Raw genomic sequence first — 18988 nt, forward strand, 5'->3', positions numbered from 1 at the left:
TCACATTTCTCTCCAGTGTAAGGGTCTTGATGTTGCCTGACACACTCAGGCTCATGGAGGCTGGCCTTACTCTTGTCTTCCCCTGTCTATGGACCTTCTTCTGCATGGCAGCCCCTCTACTGTTCTTGTCTGTCTTGTCAGGACTTGTTTGGTCCCACGCAGCCTTTCTCCACTTTATCCCTGTAAAATATGTCACTCCACAGTCTGGGGTTTTAGAGAACTTTCTTGCTGTACAATAAATTTGTCATTTCCAGAATTCTGCTTTCTGGTCCAGCTGCTGTGTGACTTTGGTGGGCCTTTTTCTGACAACCCCAATGAATTTGGAAATGACAGTAGATTGAAAATGCATTTAGCCTGCTGAACCTTATCGCTTACCTTACAGTAGAGTGTGGTGGCCTCCTGGTATGATCACACGGGTTCCTGCATGCTAAGGCCCATTGCCCTGTATCACAAGAGACTGTCACACCACTGTCACCAACCTCAGAAGAGATTAAAATTTAAAGTGCTTTCCACTGAATGCTTATTTATTTATTTTGCACCATCATTCCATGAACAATTTTTTTTTTTGAGACAGAGTTTCACACTGAGGCTGACGTAAAACTGGAATGAACCCTTTGCCCTAGCCTTCTCAGTACCAGGGAAGTCTTTATATACCAATAATAGCAATATGTTATGCATCAATAGCAACAACAGCTTTTCCAGGTTCTGCAGTCATTTGAATAAAATTGTAGAGACATCTAGCACACTCCATTTAAAAAAAATAACACAAAAAATGTAAAAAAATAAAATCCCAGAATAAAGCACAGTTCTGTTACTCTTGTGGTACCTGGCACCATTTTTTTCTTTTAAATTAGCTTCTCAATCATCATCTGGAAGAAAACCATTCTGAGCAACATCATTAAAAACAGCTCTGATAACGCATGATCACTACTCCATTTTCCTGCAAATTTCAAGATTCCATTGTTTCTTTCTGCTGAGTAGTACTCCATTGTGTAAATGTACCACATTTTCTCTATCCATTCTTTGGTTGAGGGGCATCTAGGCTGCTTACCAGGGAAGTCTTAAGCTGAACTATTGCAAGCAGTGCCTGTTTCCATTCCTAACTTCCCAGCTGGAACTTTCTAATAATGTAATTGACTTAGAATTTTAAAGCCCTAACTGAAGAAACAACGAATATCTGGTTTATGAAATGGTATGCACACATGTAAAATATATACAACACACCACAGAAACAAAAATCAGCAGTTCAGACATAAAAACATTTCCTACTATGGAAATGAGAAGTGATACCTGGAGAACACGTCTCTCTGTAGAGCCCCTTTAAATGTGCTCAAGCCCTTTAAAAGCACGGCAGCATTTTTATCCCTAAAATCTGACTTGGATATATTCGTTTAATATACCTGGTTTTCATTTTGCTTTCTTTTTTTCCTTTTTTTTTTTGTATGTGTATGGCATATGCACAGTGTGTGTGTGTGTGTGTGTGTGTGTGTGTGTGTGTGTGTGTGTGTGTGTGTGATTTACATTTGTGTGCATGTGGAGGTTGGAAGCCAGCACTGATTTCTTTTCTTCACACTTTACTTTTTTGAGGCAATTTCTCTCACTAAACAGTTACCCTGTTTGTGCCAGGTGGATCTCCTGCCATGACTGTGGATTTTACAGGTTTGCTGGGGATCTAAACTCACATCCTCATACTTAGGAGGCCAATGCCTTCTCTGCTGAGCCATTGCCCCTGCTCTCCCTTCTTCCGCTGTTTCCCTGTCTTGCTCTCTGTCTCTGGATGGCTGTTCCATTTCCAGTCTCCCTCTTCCTCTCATCATTCCCTGCCCTTCCCACTTGGCTCCCATCTCTTCTCCCCTCTCTGCTCTCACTCTCCTTCCCCATTTCCACTCCTCCTGCTTACTGCAATCTAAAAAAATCACTTCCAAGACATGTATTCAATATACTCACTATCTTATTTGTGTGTGTGTGTGTGTGTGTGTGTGTGTGTGTGTGTGTGTGTGTGTGTGTGTGTGCCTGTTCATGTATGTGCTAGTTTGTGCACAGGCACACGTATGCACGTGAGTGTGGCAGCCAGAGGACAAGCCCTGGCGTTATTAATCAGGTTCCAGCTACCTTTTTCTTTGAAGAAGGTCCTCTCATTGGTTTCACCAATAGGCTAGGCTGCCATCAAGCCCCTGGGATCTGCCTGTCCCCACCTCCCCAGTGCTGGCATTACTTGTGTGCAGTGCCACACCCAGCTTTTTGCCTGATGTTCTAGTGTTTGCAAGACGAGCGCTTTGCCGAGTCATCCCTTCCTGCTGTCCCTATCACTTCGGTGTGTCCGTTTTCTCTATCATTTCTTCATTTTAAATGTGTAGTTAGTATCTAGAAAGTGCTGGCTCCCTAGTAACTATGTATTGTGCAAACTAGTCACATTTGCCAGTCTTACGTTAGTCTGCATTGTCTAGGTGAGTTCCTCCAGTTCACCGATTCAAGGGGAAACGTCTCCGGCCACCCACAACAAAAACATCCTTTCCGAGATGGAAAATGCTTCAGGAAACACATTGTTTGGCTCAACTATTTAAAAGGGTAAAGTTGTGCTATTTTATAAAATACTTAAAAGTTATTGTAAAACGAATTACTGTTGGGCATTGGTGGCACACACCTTTAATCCCAGCATTCGGGAGGCAGAGGCAGGCAGATCTCTGTGAGTGCCAGGATAGGCTCCAAAGCTACACAGAGAAATGCTGTCTCAAACAAAACAAAACAAAACAAAACAAAACAAAAGAAATGAATTACCATAACAGGCAGAATATGAGAATTTTGACTTTAAAACATCTATACAATATGCGACATCCTATAACTAGAATTTAGTACAATTGAAAAACTCTATTTTGTTTCTTTAATAATCTGGGGAAGATACCAGTTTAGGGTGGACAGCAAGCAACCTGTTCTGGGGCCTCAGAGTCAGACTTTGTAGGGTTGTTGTGAGGAAGGACCAAACAAAATGGGGATTTGAAGATCTGGAAACTGCCTCAGTTCTGAAGTTCAAAATCATGGTGTATGTGTGGGCCACCCTCTGTGCGGTCTGCAGGGGAATCTTTCCTGGCCCTCCTCCCCTTTGCTTCTGCTAGCTGGTTAGACATGCTTGAGATTCTTGGACCTGGAGCCACACAGCTCCTGTCTTAACCTTTGTCTTTATGCAGAATTGTTCCTGCCCCATCTTCTTGTGGCTGCCTCTTAAGAACATTGCCATATTGGATGGGAAAATGTTCTATTCCACTATGTCCTCATCCTAACTAATTATATAAGCAACAGCTATTTCCAAAATAAGACCACATCCTAAGACGGAACACATTTATCCCAAAGCAGGTAGTCTGGGTTTAAATCTCATTTTCTCCACCATGTAGTGACATGACTTTTGGGAAATGACTTAACTCACCAGAGACTCAGCTGTACCATCTAGATAATTATGATTTCTCTCTCATGGCACTGTGAAAATTAAATGAGATACTACTTAGCAGAACACCTAGCACATAGTCAGTACATGTATAGAGGAGCCGTTGTTAAGTGCTTGTTCTGGTTGTTATTTTTATTCTTGTTGTAGTTGTTGCAGGAACCTAGACTTAGTGTTTGGCTCACTGCATTTTCTCAGTAGGTTTCTAATCCAATTTCTGGGGACTCCTTACTGTGTGTGTGTGGGGGGGGTGGTACTGACAGTTCTCCAGAGTTGGAATGCAGTTTCTATATCCTAATGGCTAACAGCTGAATAGTAAGGAATAGTTAATAGTATGAAACGTTCAGCATCATTGGTAAACCCGGTAAAAACTCATTGTCTGGCTAGGTTGGACTTTGATGCAATCCTTACTTTGGCCTTTCTGTAGTGAGATGTGAATGTATTGCACCTCCCCAGGAAAGTCTCTCCTACAATAACTATATTGTGGGACAAAGCTAAGAGACTGAATCAAAGCTGGAGAGATTCATTTCTGCTCGGATTTCTCTCTCAGTTATTGCAAAAATATTTTTTAAACCCTTATTTGGTTTTCATGTAAAAATACAAAACCAAAGGCATTTAGATATTCTGTGATTATAGTGAGCCCTTCTTTGGTGTATGAATTATGGAAACAGAGAGGGCTGAATCTGCTTTCACTGTCACAAGGAAGTTCAAGTGCTGTTAGTGTTCTGAACAGTTCTTTACCTTGGAGGGGAACACCAGGAAGGATTTGAATATGTTCCCCCGTGAAGTGTGTGGGTTCCTCTGACAGATGTGCTCATGGAAGGCACACCCCTCCTGGAAGGGTAACTGAGCCCTGTCCTGTGGGTCATAGCAGCTCCTCTGAGGGGCAGCTTCCACTGTTCCTGTACCTGTGAAAGAACATTAAGACCTGTACTTGTTCAAAGGAAGCTCCATCAACTGTTCATTCTACATGGAATCTCCCATCCAATTCCAAAGAGGGCAGTGGTAGCAAAGAAGCCCATTTGTCAACTCAGACGTGGCTTCCAAACCTTCAACAGACATCTGAGTGAAGACTATGCATGGTGTCCAGAATGCCCAGGGTGATGGCAGACACCCTCCCCTTTTGTTGTCATGTTCAACCACATGGGAACTCCTTCTCCCTGGCCCGTGGGAGGTAACAGTCTATTACTTACTGTCTGTTCCCTATGATTCCCATTCCATTTGAGGAAACAATAAGAAAGCTACACACCATTGATGTGGTTTTCTGCTCTCTGCCCAGAAGTCTAGAATCCCCCCCTTTAAATTATTTTTTCTTTCTTCTTAAATGTACCTTGTGGTTTCATTCTTGATTACATACATGTACCAGGTCTCTGAAGAGTCTTAGACCCCAGAAGATAGAAGACAAACGAGATAATTTTAACACTGAGGGGGATTTGTCAGCTCCTAAGAGAGTCTGTGGGCATGACTGGGAATGATTGCAGCTGTGGAATTGATCAGTCTAAATATTCTCCACATTCATTCTTTTCCCCCTAGCATAATGTTTTTTTTTTTTCTCTTAGGCTGCATTTTCTAAGAGTAAGGGACCCTTTTCGTAGGATGATCTGGTTCAAATTCTCACGGCCTAATGACCAGAATAGAAGAGTTCCCTTCTCTTAGCCTAGATTTGATCAAAGCCTTCCCTAGGGTTTGATTAGCTCAACATAATGGAACACTTAAGTTTTAGCAACTGGTTGAGGTGACTCAAGAGGCCCTAGCTAACACATACTTAGTGGGGGACTGCCGAGAGGAATGGGGATATTTGAAGAGTAAATGTTATGTGGGGTGCTAAAATCAAGAATTCCTAATGTAGTCACAGTGTCATAGTTTTGTCAACTTGATACAAACCTACCCAGGAAGCAGGAATCTCACTCAAGGATTTGCCTCCTTTAGATTGGCCTGTGGGTCTATCTGTGAGGCTTGCATGGGCCTGTGGGTATATTTATCTATGAGGCTTGCACAGGCCTGTGGGTATATCTATCTGTGAGGCTTACTCATTATTTCTGATTGATGTGGGAGGGTTGAGCCCACTGTAGATGATGCCTGAGCAGGTGGGCCTGGGCTGTTTAAGAACTGTAGCTGAGCAAGCCATAGAGAAGCGAGCCAGTAAGCAGTACCCCTTCATGGACTCTGTTTCAGTTCTGGCCTTAGGCTCTTTCTTGAGTTCCTGTCCTGACATCTTTCAATGATGGATTGTGAGCTGAAAGTATAAGCCCAATAAGCCCTTTCCTCACCCAGATTTGTTTTGGTATATTGTCACAGCAATAGGAAAGCAAACTAGGGCAGGTAGTGTGAACATACTCTTGTGTCCATGGGTTTTTACTTTAAGATGAATTTTCTTCTCCACTCTTCAGACTCTGTGTCTGCGCTGTGGTTGTTTGTGCCCTAGGTTTTGTGCAGGAGACCTGGCACAAACAGGATCCCAGTGTCTGCGTGTTGCCCTTCCATGACGATTGTTCTTCAGTATTCTTCTATCTCTGGCAATGATCTACTTGACCACATTGTTGTCAGTCTCTGTGGAATGTCCCATTGAAACATAATTCCCAAGGCTCGAATTCCGTGATGATGCCGTTTTCTCCCTTTAGCATTATGCTGTATGTATCATATGACTTTTCCTCTTGTTGGATTTCTTCCTTGCTGCATTGCTCATTTTTTTTCTACACTCAGTAAACAGTCTAACTCCAGCAGTTTCGTTATGGATTATCTGGATTATCGGCATGTCACAGAGAAGAACTCTGCAGGAGTTTTGCTTTCTGCCCCAGCCCCTGACCCACCAGTGAGTGCTTGAATCAGGAGTGGAGAGAAAGGAGTTGGCTGGGGAGGGAGAAGGCATCTGCTCTCACACTCCCTGAAAGTCTTGCCTTAAACACTTCCAAAGATGCTCAGCAACCTCTTCCCCACCTAGTGTTCCCAGTCCTGCAGGCCACTTGGATCAGCTATTATCTTGCACGAGTGAAAACATAGGTACTATTTCAAACTTGTAAATGGAAGTGGGGCAGGTGTTGTCTTGGTTTGGATGATCCAAAGAGCAGACCCTAAAACAAAGATCTGAGTGAGGGTTAGTGACCCAAGGAAGCACTGTGAAGGGTAGGGAAGCCAGCTAGGGAAGGGCTAATTACCAGTTAAGTGTTTATGGTAGAGGACACTGCTCAGGGCAGCTAGGAATCACCTTCTGGAGACCCTGTGAGGAACTGCTCATGGCAGCTGTGGTGCCACCTTTCTGTGGATGGAACCTGTGAGGGAATGCCCAGGCAGCTGGGGCACCACCCTTCTAGGGACCCTGTTGGAGAATAAGACAATCCCTCATATTTAAAGCAGGAGCCTAAAGACCACTTCTCCAGCACTTTCTTTCCCCTTGCTGCTGTGACCAGGAATTCTCTCAGAGGCTCATTTTTCCTTTTAATCTTTTTACATTTAACTTGATTTTCTGAATAGTACGTCATTTATTTTGCTAAAAACATTTTGTTAAAATCCATGTAAATAGGTACAGTGAGAAAAATCTTTTCTCACCATCCCTGAAACACCAGGAAGTCCCTCTTTCAATTTAAGGAGGCAAATTTTCTTCTTTTTTAAAAACTAGATTTTATCCTTCTCACATGTATTACATTCTGACTGCAGTTTCCCCTCCCCCAAGATCTACCCCCTACTCTATCTCCCCTCAGAAAAGAGCTGGCCTCCTAGGGACATCAACCAAACATGGCATAGTATGCTACAATAATGGCAGACACATCCCGTCATATCATGGCTGGACGAGGTGACCCAGTAGAAGGAAAGGGATCCTGCAAGCAGACAGAAGAGTCAGAGACAACCCGGTCCCACTGTTAGGAGTCCTTCAAGAGTATCAAGATACTCAGCCATAACATAGATGCAGAGGACCTAGGTCAGACGCCTACAGACTGTCTGATCTCTGTGAGCCTCCATGAGTCACAGTCAGTTGATTCTGTGGGCCAGGTACTCATGGTGTCCCTGTCCCCTCTTGTTTCTTTGATTCTTCCTCCCACTCCTCTGCAGGACCCCCTGAGCTTCACCTAATGTTTGGCTGTGAGACTGCATCTGCTCCCATCAGTTGCTGAATGAAGTCTCTCTGGTCTCTTTGACAATTCGGCTAGGCTCTGGTCCCAGTACACTCTGCAGGCAGGACACATTGTAGGTCAAAGGTTTTATTGCTGGGTTGGTGTCCCAGTTCCTCTGCTCGAGGCCTTGCCTGGTTACAGAAGATGATCAGTTCAGGCTCTGTGTTCCCCATTACTAGGAGTCTTTCCTAGAGTTATTCTCAAAGATTCCACTGCACCAGGTTTCCACCTTGTCCCCAGAGGACCCCCAATTCCAGTCACTTCTCTCGGTATTATCTTCCCCTCCATTTGACCCCTCCTGTTACCAACCCCATACATCCTGGCCCACCCTCAAAATCTATTCTATTACCCCTTCCTTTTGGATTTTGAAAAATAAACTAAGCTATATTTGCAGGTGCATGTACACACACACACACACACACACACACACACACACACACACACACACACACACACACCCCTACCTTTCTTGTGACAAAAAACACAAAAGGTGAGATGGTATACACAGACCTTCCTGTGTCTTTTCCTGTGTCTGGAAATAACCCCACCTTATGTTCTCAAGACTCCTCTTCTTCTTTTACAGCACTAAGTGGTTTTGTGTGAGGCATAGTGTAGTTTGCCTTTCTCCAATGGGCAAGCTTTCAGCTTGTTTCTGTATTTTGCTATCACAAAACAAAATTCGAGGAGTAACAGAGAATATATGTTATCACATCGATTTAGAGACAAATCTTCAAGGCAAAAATTCAAGAAATGGTATTACTTTGTCAAGGATAGCCACATTGTTTTTCAATAAAGACAGACTCATCCACAAAGGGCTCTGTAAAGCTACATGCCACATCCATACATGCAGGTTTTGTTTTGTTTTGTTTTTAATCAGCCCTACCAACAGAAAATGCTGTGAAACATGAACAAAGTCTAATCTGACTTCTTTTAATTTTGATTTCTCTTATTTAAGAATTGCAGTTTTTACTTATATTTAAGGGCTATGAATTCAAACATCTCTTGTAAATCCCATATTTTGTCAATTATTTCCACCCAGGTTTTGATTCTTAGGTGGATAAGTGTCTGTGTCCCACAGATAAACATTTGCCCTCATGTTTTCAGAAGGTATAGAAAATATTTTCTCTCTCATTAGGTTATAACTTTGTTTTATTTAGCATGCAGAAGTCTCCCCACTCCTTACATTTATGAGATTGAATTCATCATCCTTTTAGATCTGGACTATAAATTATGATTGGCAATCGTCTTGGTGTCTGTGTTTGCCTTCAAAATTTTACAATTTCATTTAGAATATTAACTAATCTGTTCTATTGGAGTTTATTCTGGTGTATAGCATAAAGTATAGATCCTCAATGGAGTTTCCCAGATGGTTATTCTGCTTCTTCAACCTCAGTTTTTAAAACTTCCACTTCCAACAAGTGATTTGTGACAGCATGCTTGTGAGATAACAGGTTTCTACAGCTTTGGGCCTTTATGAGTTTCCTTTCTCATTAGACGTTAGTCTATCTGTCTACTCCTGTGTTCTCAGATCACTATTTTAAACACACCAGTTTTCTGTTGAGGCCAAGCTCACAGTTGTAGTTTATTTACCACCACACAACTGCATCTGACACTAGGAAACATTTTCTTCATCTCCCCTTGTTTGCAGGCAACTGGGTTTTCCTCCCCAATCTTCACAACACATACTTTATCCATTCTGCCCATTCAGATATTAGCTGACTTGCTAATTAGTTTATAATTTTGGGACATTTTCATACTGGCCAACCAATTTCTTTCTTTCATTTTTTAACAAATAAAATTATAGATTTAATTGTTAAAATGCCTAAGCCTGTTATTGACCTGTTACTATCTTCTCACTCACTGATAATTTCTGTGTCTGTGAATTTCTTTTCATGTAAGTTTTATTTTAGTGTTTTCAGTATTTACAAGAACTTGAATATAAATCCCTTATCAAACACATTTTTTGTCCTGCTTACCAAATTGTGTGTGTTGTTGTTTTTTAGTTTTTCCAGACAGGCTTTCTTTATGTAGCCTTGACCATCTTGGGATGCACTCTATAGACCAGGCTGGCTGCAAGCTCACAGAGTTCCTCTTGTGTCTGCCTCCCAAATGCTGGGATTAAACATATGTGCTACCACCAGCTGACTGCACCACCACTGCCTAGAAAAACTATGACTATATATTGTATTAACTTTTTAGTTATTTGTAAAATAATCTAATGTTTACAGGTTTTGTGTATGTTCATAAATGATGAATACTCTTTGTTCAAAACACAAGGACAATTCTCATTTGCCTGGTGAGTTTCTTCCCTAATGTACTGTAGGTTTGAAGTGGTCACTCAGAGACAGAGGGATGGCACAGATAGGTGCACCGACAGTTTGAAGAAGTTCATGAGAGACAAGTCTTTCTAAAAACATCACACAGAAATTCTCAAAAATATGGCAATCTAAGGCTGTAGAATGTACTGCCAGCCTCCTTCTCCCCACCAAAACATCTGTAAGTTCCCTAAGCAGGGACTACAGAGTTATCATGAAAACATTAAATGATGTTCAGAATATCGTGAGGGAAAAGCAAATAAGAACATATATTTTTAGATGTGTTTCTAGCTCAGATAATTACACATGAAAAAAGAATAATTGGAGCTCAGAGGTATAAAATCCTTCACTAACTAAGAAAATTGACTGTGAAGAGTGGCTTGTTCCCTGGGGTTTTCCAAGAACATGACAGTCTATGAAAATTATTTGTTACCTGTTTTATACGGCTTTCCAGATGATAAAGTCTTTGGGAACAGTACCCATGATTTATTTCTCTGCTCCTTCATCACCATGTATTAAAAGCACTGAATGCTCACCGGGTGCCATTACTCTCTGTATTCACTTTAAGTCATGATCTCATCTTCCAAGAGAGGAAAGGAAGATTGTTCCTGAGGCTGATTTCAAACCTGGGGTAGTCTGGCTGTTCTACATAGCTAATTGCCTTGTCCTGGTAACTGCCATAGTGTCATACCTTGACAGAGTTCCCTGCCAGGTAAGTGGGCAAACAAATGACCCCATATTTCTTCTTATGAATGGCAGCCTGGGGAGCAGGCAATATGGTTTATAATTTTGTGGGAGAATTGGGTTTTATTGCACATAAAATGAGATTTCAGTGAAATCCATTGCCTTAGCGGTTTGCTTGGATCAACTCAGTTCAGTAGCTCTCACAAGCAGCAGCTTGCTTCTTCTGGGATCATCATGTATTTGTTTCCAGGGGAAATACAATCTGTATAGTAGACTGCTATTGGCCGATTCTCACATAGGTGTTAGATGGTCCTTCACCCTTCCCTCCACTGGATTGTTACTGGAACTGTGTATCTCTTGGTATTGTCAATTTTGAAAGGGATGTGAAAGAGAAAACACTTTATCTGTCTTCCAAATGTCCCTGACTATGGCTTAGTTGTCCTTTGTTACCACACAATTTGCACATTCCAACTTACAAGAATATTTGTGTAGGAGGAATAACTTTTCCAAGTCAGTTTTGTACTCATTTCAACTATTGCATTTTCTCCCAGCTTTTACAATTGCTCTGGTGTGTATCCAAAAGCAAACCTACCTAATGAAGCAAAGCTGTTCACTTCCGTTTCCTTTCTACTTGATAAATGGTTGCTTTGCAAAATCTTTGGCCCCCATTCTCACCATCCACCAGCTACAGAAAACAAATAGCATGTGTAAAAAAAGGTTTTGGTTCTCATATTTGGGATAAGAAAACATACATGATTTATGTAGTTTTGTTGTGCAAAACAAACATCTCTCATGGTCCATGATGGAGTACTCAAGTGATAAAGGAGAAACTGAGTCACTAGAGTCACTGGTAGCCTTCTTGGGTTACAATACCATTTTTTCAGAGGACACCACAAGTGCCCAAACAAACTATCCTTGTCTTCATTTAATCCTATTGAAAACCTTGGTTCTGCTGTACAACCCTCACGAATCTCTCAGTGAATACATACATCATCATTAATGAAACTTTGCAAATATGGCAGTAATGTGGATAAGGACATGGCCAGCTTTCTCTCCACAGTTGACATGTTAATGTATACAACAGTAAATCCTTGTCTTTTCTTTTACCCATGATGCATCAAGCCTTCATTCTGCTGCCAATCCAAAGGGTATTCAGCTGAACCTGTGCAATGGTTGGTGAAGGGAATTTTGAAGTAAAGATGGAAACTTGAATTCACTGGACTTTTCATGGAAACTAAATGGCCTGAGGGATGAACTTAGAAACACTGTGCAGCGTACATTGGAAAGACAGGAGTTACTCTAACAGAGCACATATTAGAAAAGCAGGACAGAGATGAAAGGGGGATAGGCAGGCCTGTGCTGACTGAGAACAACCATCACATTTACGGTTTACACACTCGTAGGGAAGCAGCTCAACCTTTGGGACAAACAGGGTCAGAATTTCATGTTAGGAGGGTAACTCACTAATGGACAGAATGGGTTGGAAGAGGGAGCCTCATTAGATAGTCAGTTTATAATGTACTCGATTAAATGGTTATTTCTCCCAGGCACTCAGTGGTAGCCCCCAAACGCTGACTCTCCAGATGGCTTATGGCTACACATGTAAGCAAAATTAACACTATTTCATTCCATGTGCTGATCAGCGAGCCCACTCCAGCATTACTGTTTAAAGGTGCTGAAAATCACTCAGTGACTTGAGAGATGGAGAAAGTGAATGGAGGTGGCCAGCACTGCCAAATGGTCTTAGGAACAACTTGAAATGGTAGCACATACATGTATACATGCACTCACTGTGAACACATTGTTTTCTGTGTATTATCCTGTTCTTCCCTGCATTTCATTAACCCCCTCCATCAAGGTTATCTGTTCATTCATTTACCACCACCCTCAAATTATATTCCTACTTTGTTCCTAGTGCATCATTGCCTGCCATCCACCTGGAAGCCTCACAGCCACACATTGTCACCATCATCGTATGTAACCCCCAGACTAGACATTCTTCTTTGTGGCATTTTCAACTGTCAAGTCACTGCTTTCCCCCACTGGCTCAATGCCTACTGCTGGTCCTAGCATAGCTATTCAGTTTAGTAACGGCTACCCTCAGTGTTCCTTTTAAGCAGTCTCCACCTGTTTACAATTCTATTAGTGCACATACATTCCAGAGCCTCACAGGAAACTGCTTTGCTCGGTATGATTCTGCCCACTTAGGAGGCCAATATATTTATCACTTACTATTGGCAATCAGGAGCACTAAACCAAACTAATGACTTAATTAATGAGTGACTTAAATTAACAAGCTGTTGTTTCAGCAAGAAATGACTTTTATTGGAATGTCGATGGCAAAGCTAAATCTTCTAAATTGTTAAAATCATGTCCTTTTGTTTGTGCTTTTGATTTTTAACTGCAGCAACAATCTCAGCTGATTACACATCACAGTAGCAAACGTCTGCCTCCCTGCAGATGATTTTCATGATGCATTGTTCTCATATTGTTCAGCGAGGAGCAGGGGTGTTGGTAGCAGTTTTGCTTTATAATGGAGGTGATCATGGTGACAGGCACAGGCAGCATATTGTCTTCATTTCTCATGCTCTATCCACTGCCATCTCCACAACCATCTTTTTTAGTCAAATATTGTTCTGGTTGCAGGATCACATTCTCTTGAAGTCTCACAGAAGTTGAGTTACTTTGATGGTGCTATACAAGTTTCCCAAAGTGGAGACATATTTCCAAAACCTCCAATGGTTGCTGACAAGCCAAAGGCAGTAGAGCCAGGATCGGAATCTCTGATGTCAAAACTCCTGTTAATGTGTGCTGCCATGTCATCTCAGTGTATTCTCATGATATTTACCACCTGGGTTGTACAATGACATGATCCTTGCAACTTTGGACCCGATGAGAGGTTGAAGAATAGATCTATAGACTTTCCCTGTGTCGTCTCTTGCTCTCCCTGCTTATTCAAACAACTGGCTGCTTTAATATGCTTTCTGACTCAGATGGGTATGTAAATAGCCTGCTAGTCCCATGACCACATGCCCGATGGTGGCTGCCAGTCTTTGACATGGTAGAATGGTATCTAATACATTTGAATAATGTCAGCTATTTACTACTGGGGACAAAGCCCAGGCAGAAATGGCAATCACACTCTTTTCATAGATGGCAATGAAAGCTTCTTCTACAGCATTTCCCCCCTGGTTATCTGCTTTCACTGCAACACCAAAAGGGAAACAATATATCAACTGGCTTTAATTTCTTCTGAGAATTGAAGTACATGCCTGGCAGAGGATTGTGTGTGACTCAGATATCTCCCACTAGAAAAAGGAGCTTGGTGTTGTAGATTACACAAAGACATCCCTTGATCACCTCCTTGTGTACATCCATCCCTACATCCGAGTGTGTAGTCTAGCTTAGTTATGATTTGACCAAAGCACAGCAGTCTTGCAAGAAGGAAACACAAGTGCTTCTCAGATACACAATAGCTTGTTATTTGTACCTTAAAAAGCTTATTACCACAAGCTGTACTTTTATTAATAATGCTAAAATTTATATATTCCTTTCTCTTCTTTATGTCATAATGTGCGTTTGGCCAAGCTACCTAGTTGAGGTACTCCTTGCTATGACATGAGGACACTGATGGGTGTCTCTATTGGAAGCCAGAAATCTGTTCCTCACACTGGCTTTGTGACATGCTGGGCGCTGGGTTTTTAGAACAATGCAGGCAGGACTCACTAAGCTCAGTTCCAGTATATGCTATTTCTTTCTTAGGATTCAATATAGTACTAAAGTGGGAACTAAAAATAAAATCCTGTTTCCTAAGTTCCCTAAGCTTGAACACTACTCCAGAAGGGTTTTCAGATCTGGGTCTTATGTGAATAAGGACTGTGAGTAAATGCTATTGGCATGATTATTCTTTAAAGTGGAACATTTTCATACCAAGCTGAAAGTGCCATTTTCTATGTCATCTTGAGAGATTCCCTTCTCTTTACCTTTTGGAGTTCCCAAGTGGCTTTGAAAACCAAAGTGCAAAACAACTCAGGGATGCAGTTTTTCCACTAAGGTTAAATGGTGAAAAGAAAAATTTTAATTAAAAAACTTTAACACTTAACCAAAGATAAATGCCAATTTGAAGGCATAAAATTGAAAAATCTTATTTTGGGAATTGTTACTATGTTTAAAGGAACACATTAAATTTCTGAGTGTAATCCTCAACTACATGCAAACTACATACTTAGCAGCGGATACTCAGCTTAAAAATAAATAAATGCCTTATAGATGAATTGGACAAAACAAAAGGTTACCTTATGCCCTGTGGAGAAAAGTTACTTGGTAAAGAAAATGAGGAGAAAATAGGTGACTAATTGATCCTATTGACTTTATTACAACAGTTCAGTTTTTTTAAGAAAAGGGCATGGACTCCGAAACTACTGCTCTTGACCCCCATGACACACTGGTTGATCATTCCATGGGTGGGTCGTTCCTACAGAGGTGGTGCTGGCCATCTCAGTTCTATGGCTTTATATTTGTATCTCTAGCCAGTTGCCTGAAACTGAGATAACCAATGTCCAGAGGCCCATGTGGACATGACCTAATTCTCTACAGTGTAGTGTTTGATGCATCTCTGTCAAAGTTACTGGGGCTATCTGCTCCCAAATTTGGACACACCCTGCCAAACTGGACAGCTAATTCAGAATTGTAGGATGGGGTGCATATTTATTGAATTCCTTGGGTCCCCTTAAGTACTCAAGTATTGATAACCATGTTCTTGGACTACAAGTTTTTCCTTTCTGTAAGTGTGTATATGTGCTATTGGGGACTTCAGCTCTACACATGCTAAGGAATTGCTCTATCAGTGACCCCACTCTTCCATACCCCAGACAGGTCTTGAACTTGAGATCCTCCTTCAGTGTCTTGGGTAGCTGGGACTGTTTGCCTGCACTACCAGGCCCGGCTATCAATATTGTTTATATTATTTCTATTGGTATACAGCCAGTAAACATTGAATAATTCTGTCTAAAGGTTTTGTTATAGAACTGTGAGATTGGTAGTAATATTACCTACTAAATATATGAAAATATAATAATTGTCTATGGCCATGTACTTCTCACAACAGCTCTGCAGAGCAGGTGATGTTCCTATTTTATAGCTGGGGAGACATGATGGAGGGGATAAACAACCTGGGGGAAGGCACACATACAGTGAGGGTACAATCCAAAAGATGTTAGGTGGCAGACTAAAATCCAGTTAAACATAGCAGTGAAAACAATACACAAGTTAGAGAACTTATTGATTACTTAACCCTATTGATTCATTGGAATGTCTTGAGAGTCTAGTGAGATGGAGAAGTTTGATGTTCCAGTTCTATGATGGAGAGTCAGGAGAGGTAGAGGACACTCTACTATTCCAGCCAGAAAGTGTCAGGGTTCACCTTGCTTTCATCCACATCTATATTGTATCTACTAGTGCATTAATATCCACATTACACTTTTGACCCAAACTGTGGTAATGTTTATAAAGCATTTAAAACTCAATTGTACTTTCCCTGTACCCACACTTTTTAAACGTTTTAAAAAATTACATTTATTTGTTCTTTGTGTGTGTGTGTGTGTGTGTGTGTGTGTGTGTGTGTGTGTGTTTGTGTGTGTGTGTGTAATATGGATGTGTACATGCATGCCATGGTTCATGAGTGGAGGTCAAAGGACAATTCCCAGGACTCAGTTCTCTCCTTCTACCATGTGGGACTGAACGGTTGAACTCAAGTCAGTAGGTCTGGTAGCAAGCATTCTTACACATTGAGCCAACTCACCGGCACTCCAGAAACATTTTATTAGTAGTCTCATATATCCATGTATTTTAAATACAGTGTTTTTATTATTGCTGCACCAATGTTTGTGATTCTGGCTGTACAGTCTGTCCTTTCCATGTTTTGTGCAGCTCACCTATACAGATCTTCCTCTATTTGATTCAAACTTTTTTTTTTAATCTACAAGGACTCCTATCAGAAAACCAAGAGTTCTGATCATCCCACTTAAGGAAAAGCAAGCTCATACTATTCTTATAAACTTAAAATAAGTCAGAACAAAATCTGTCACTTTCTAATACGTAAATCATAGTCGAATCTTTGGAGTATTTGTCCATATGATAGTGACAAATATAAATCAGCAGTCCCAATTATTTCACATTTATTGTGTCATCTACTGTCCTAGGATTTTTTCATGTTTTTAGCTTATGAATTTTATCATCATAGGCAGTCTTTGGAGATAGGTTTCCAGGGAAATACAGGATTAATAGAGCTGCCTCTGAACTTGCCTGCCATCACTTCTAGAACTGAAACATTCCAGTGTATATTGTAGGTCCAGCAGCCACAGGATGGTCAACCATATGGACTATGCCCCAAGTTCTGGAGGGCTGTAGTGGATGTCCCCTGGGATTCATCTTTCTTTGTATTTCTCTCATCTATTTTGTTAGACAGACTCAAGTTTTCCAAGAGCTTTGAACATTCCAGGCCTGTTCTGAGAGGCAGGTGCTTTGAGTCCTTTTGTTAAATTCGATCCTTTGACATAGAGATTATGGACATAATGAATTCCACTCGTTCACACACCAGTGTTGATGAACACTAACTCCACTGGCAGAGCCTAAAATACATGTTGAAGATTTTTTTCATACTTCAACAGAAATTATGAAGTAAAAAGTGGGCCTGGGGAAACCTTATCGATCTTAAACATTGTACACAAACAGTATGAAGCCTGTCTTGAAGCCACTGTAGAAGATGAGAGGGCTTCTGTGATCATTGAGGAGAAGGGTGGTTAGTGGGCTCATTTCCCCTATTTGCATGATTGTCTATAGATACTATTAATTGTTTAATTTACTTCTATATCTTTCTTGGGATCAGATTCGGCTAGAGTTAGCTTTGGATATCCCCTGAAAACAATATCCACTGGATATCCACTTCATCACTGAATACTTCAGTTCCAGAATTAACTTACAGGAATTCTGCATATAAGAAAAAATGTCGTTTTGTTTCTTACATCTCATCTATAATATTCAGCTTTATTCTGCTTGATATGCACTTACAAAGCAATTCTACTATGGTATCAATATTGTCCTTTAAGAAGATCATTAGTGGTCTGTGCAGTCCTTAATGTGTTTACTCTTTAGGAGATTAGTTTTTTTTTTTTGTCGTAGATTTTAATTAAAGTTTAACAAATGGCGTTGCTTATGCTGAGTCAGAAATGTCTTACACAATTCCCTCTGGGATGTGAGAAGTATTCAGGAGTGTCCACAGATGTCATGAGGTCAGTATGGTAACTATCAAATGGCAATGTTGTGGGAGATGCTGACACAAGGGCATCTTTCTAGTTCATTATCAGTTAGACTAAAAGTAACTTTGGATTTCTTACATTCAGCATAATTCTAGTGTGGTTTTTTAGCTCTCTTTGTAAGCTAAAGTTTTGATTTCTATTCTGATGTCAGTTCATGGGCAGTTGGATGTCAAACCTGGGTGAAAAGCACAATGATATGATTGATGGCTGTGCACTGCCTATATCAGAAGGTAAGATATATGTATTAATAACAGGGCAAATCAAGTTTTGTGCCACATATTTCTATAAAGGAAAAACAGAAACCTAGGTGCCTAAGGTTACTTATGATGTAGGGAGCCATTATTTTTTTCCTGATTTCTCCTCACTGCTAGTCCAATTCTTCCAGGGGCATTTACTTTGTGTTGGATTTTTTTTCTTTGTACCTGTACATTAAGCTGTCTCCTTTACCTTTATCTCTTTGCTCCTTTGCTTCCTTCCTCCTCCCTGTGGGAACTGGAGGATAGCTTAAGGTCCTTCTTTTGCCTTCATTCTTATCGTTTACCTAATACCACTTTGAACATTGAAATTCCCTTTCTCAAGCCTGCTGAATGCTTTCCCTTCAACATTTTAAGTAACTCCTGATATTTCACCCCATACACAAAGTCTTCTGGCTTGATCAGAGGCAGGCATAGATTTTTCTTGGTAATCAACGTTAGCACAAACACTCAATTTCTTCCCCTGATTTCCTGACAGGTAGGTTCAATAAATTTGAGACATACATTTTGAGTTCTGCACACATAAGTGAAGGTAGAATTTGTTTTTCAAACTCTGACAGAGAGGGCTGTAATAGGTTATGGTACAGCAGGTCAGTGCTTGGATAGCTAGGCATATTGTAACTAGGTTCCAGTCCATCATGCTCAGTGCTTGCATAGCACTGTTATGCTTGAAGTGCACCATGAAGAAACCAAACAGAACCTCTATCTCTGAGGACACAAGGAGGAGAGCCACAAGGAGGAGAGCAGTGTAGAGGGAAGAGAATGTCACTAAAGAAAAAGACCAGTACATAGAGAGGCAGGAAAGTGTGGTAAGGTGTGTAGGTTTGGGCCATACTACATCAGGGCCCCTACATTCCACAGCAAAGAAGCAGGA

At 41.0% G+C, this 18988-nt stretch overlaps 1 protein-coding gene across 7 annotated transcripts in view; it reads left to right on the forward strand.

Annotated features, from left to right (window-relative positions):
* Arhgap24 (Rho GTPase activating protein 24) overlaps positions 1-18988 on the forward strand; it is a 363589-nt gene that overhangs the window by 23501 nt on the left and 321100 nt on the right. For 2 of the 7 annotated variants that reach the window (XM_035452655.1, XM_035452657.1), the window contains exon 2: positions 2448-2568. The exons of the other annotated variants lie outside the window; for them this stretch is intronic. The gene's annotated coding sequence lies outside the window, so the exon portion shown is untranslated. The remainder of the gene's footprint in view (positions 1-2447; positions 2569-18988) is intronic. 7 annotated transcript variants of the gene reach the window in all.

This window comes from Cricetulus griseus (genome assembly GCF_003668045.3).
Source record: "Cricetulus griseus strain 17A/GY chromosome 1 unlocalized genomic scaffold, alternate assembly CriGri-PICRH-1.0 chr1_1, whole genome shotgun sequence".
In the NCBI taxonomy this organism is placed as follows: Eukaryota; Metazoa; Chordata; class Mammalia; order Rodentia; family Cricetidae; genus Cricetulus; species Cricetulus griseus.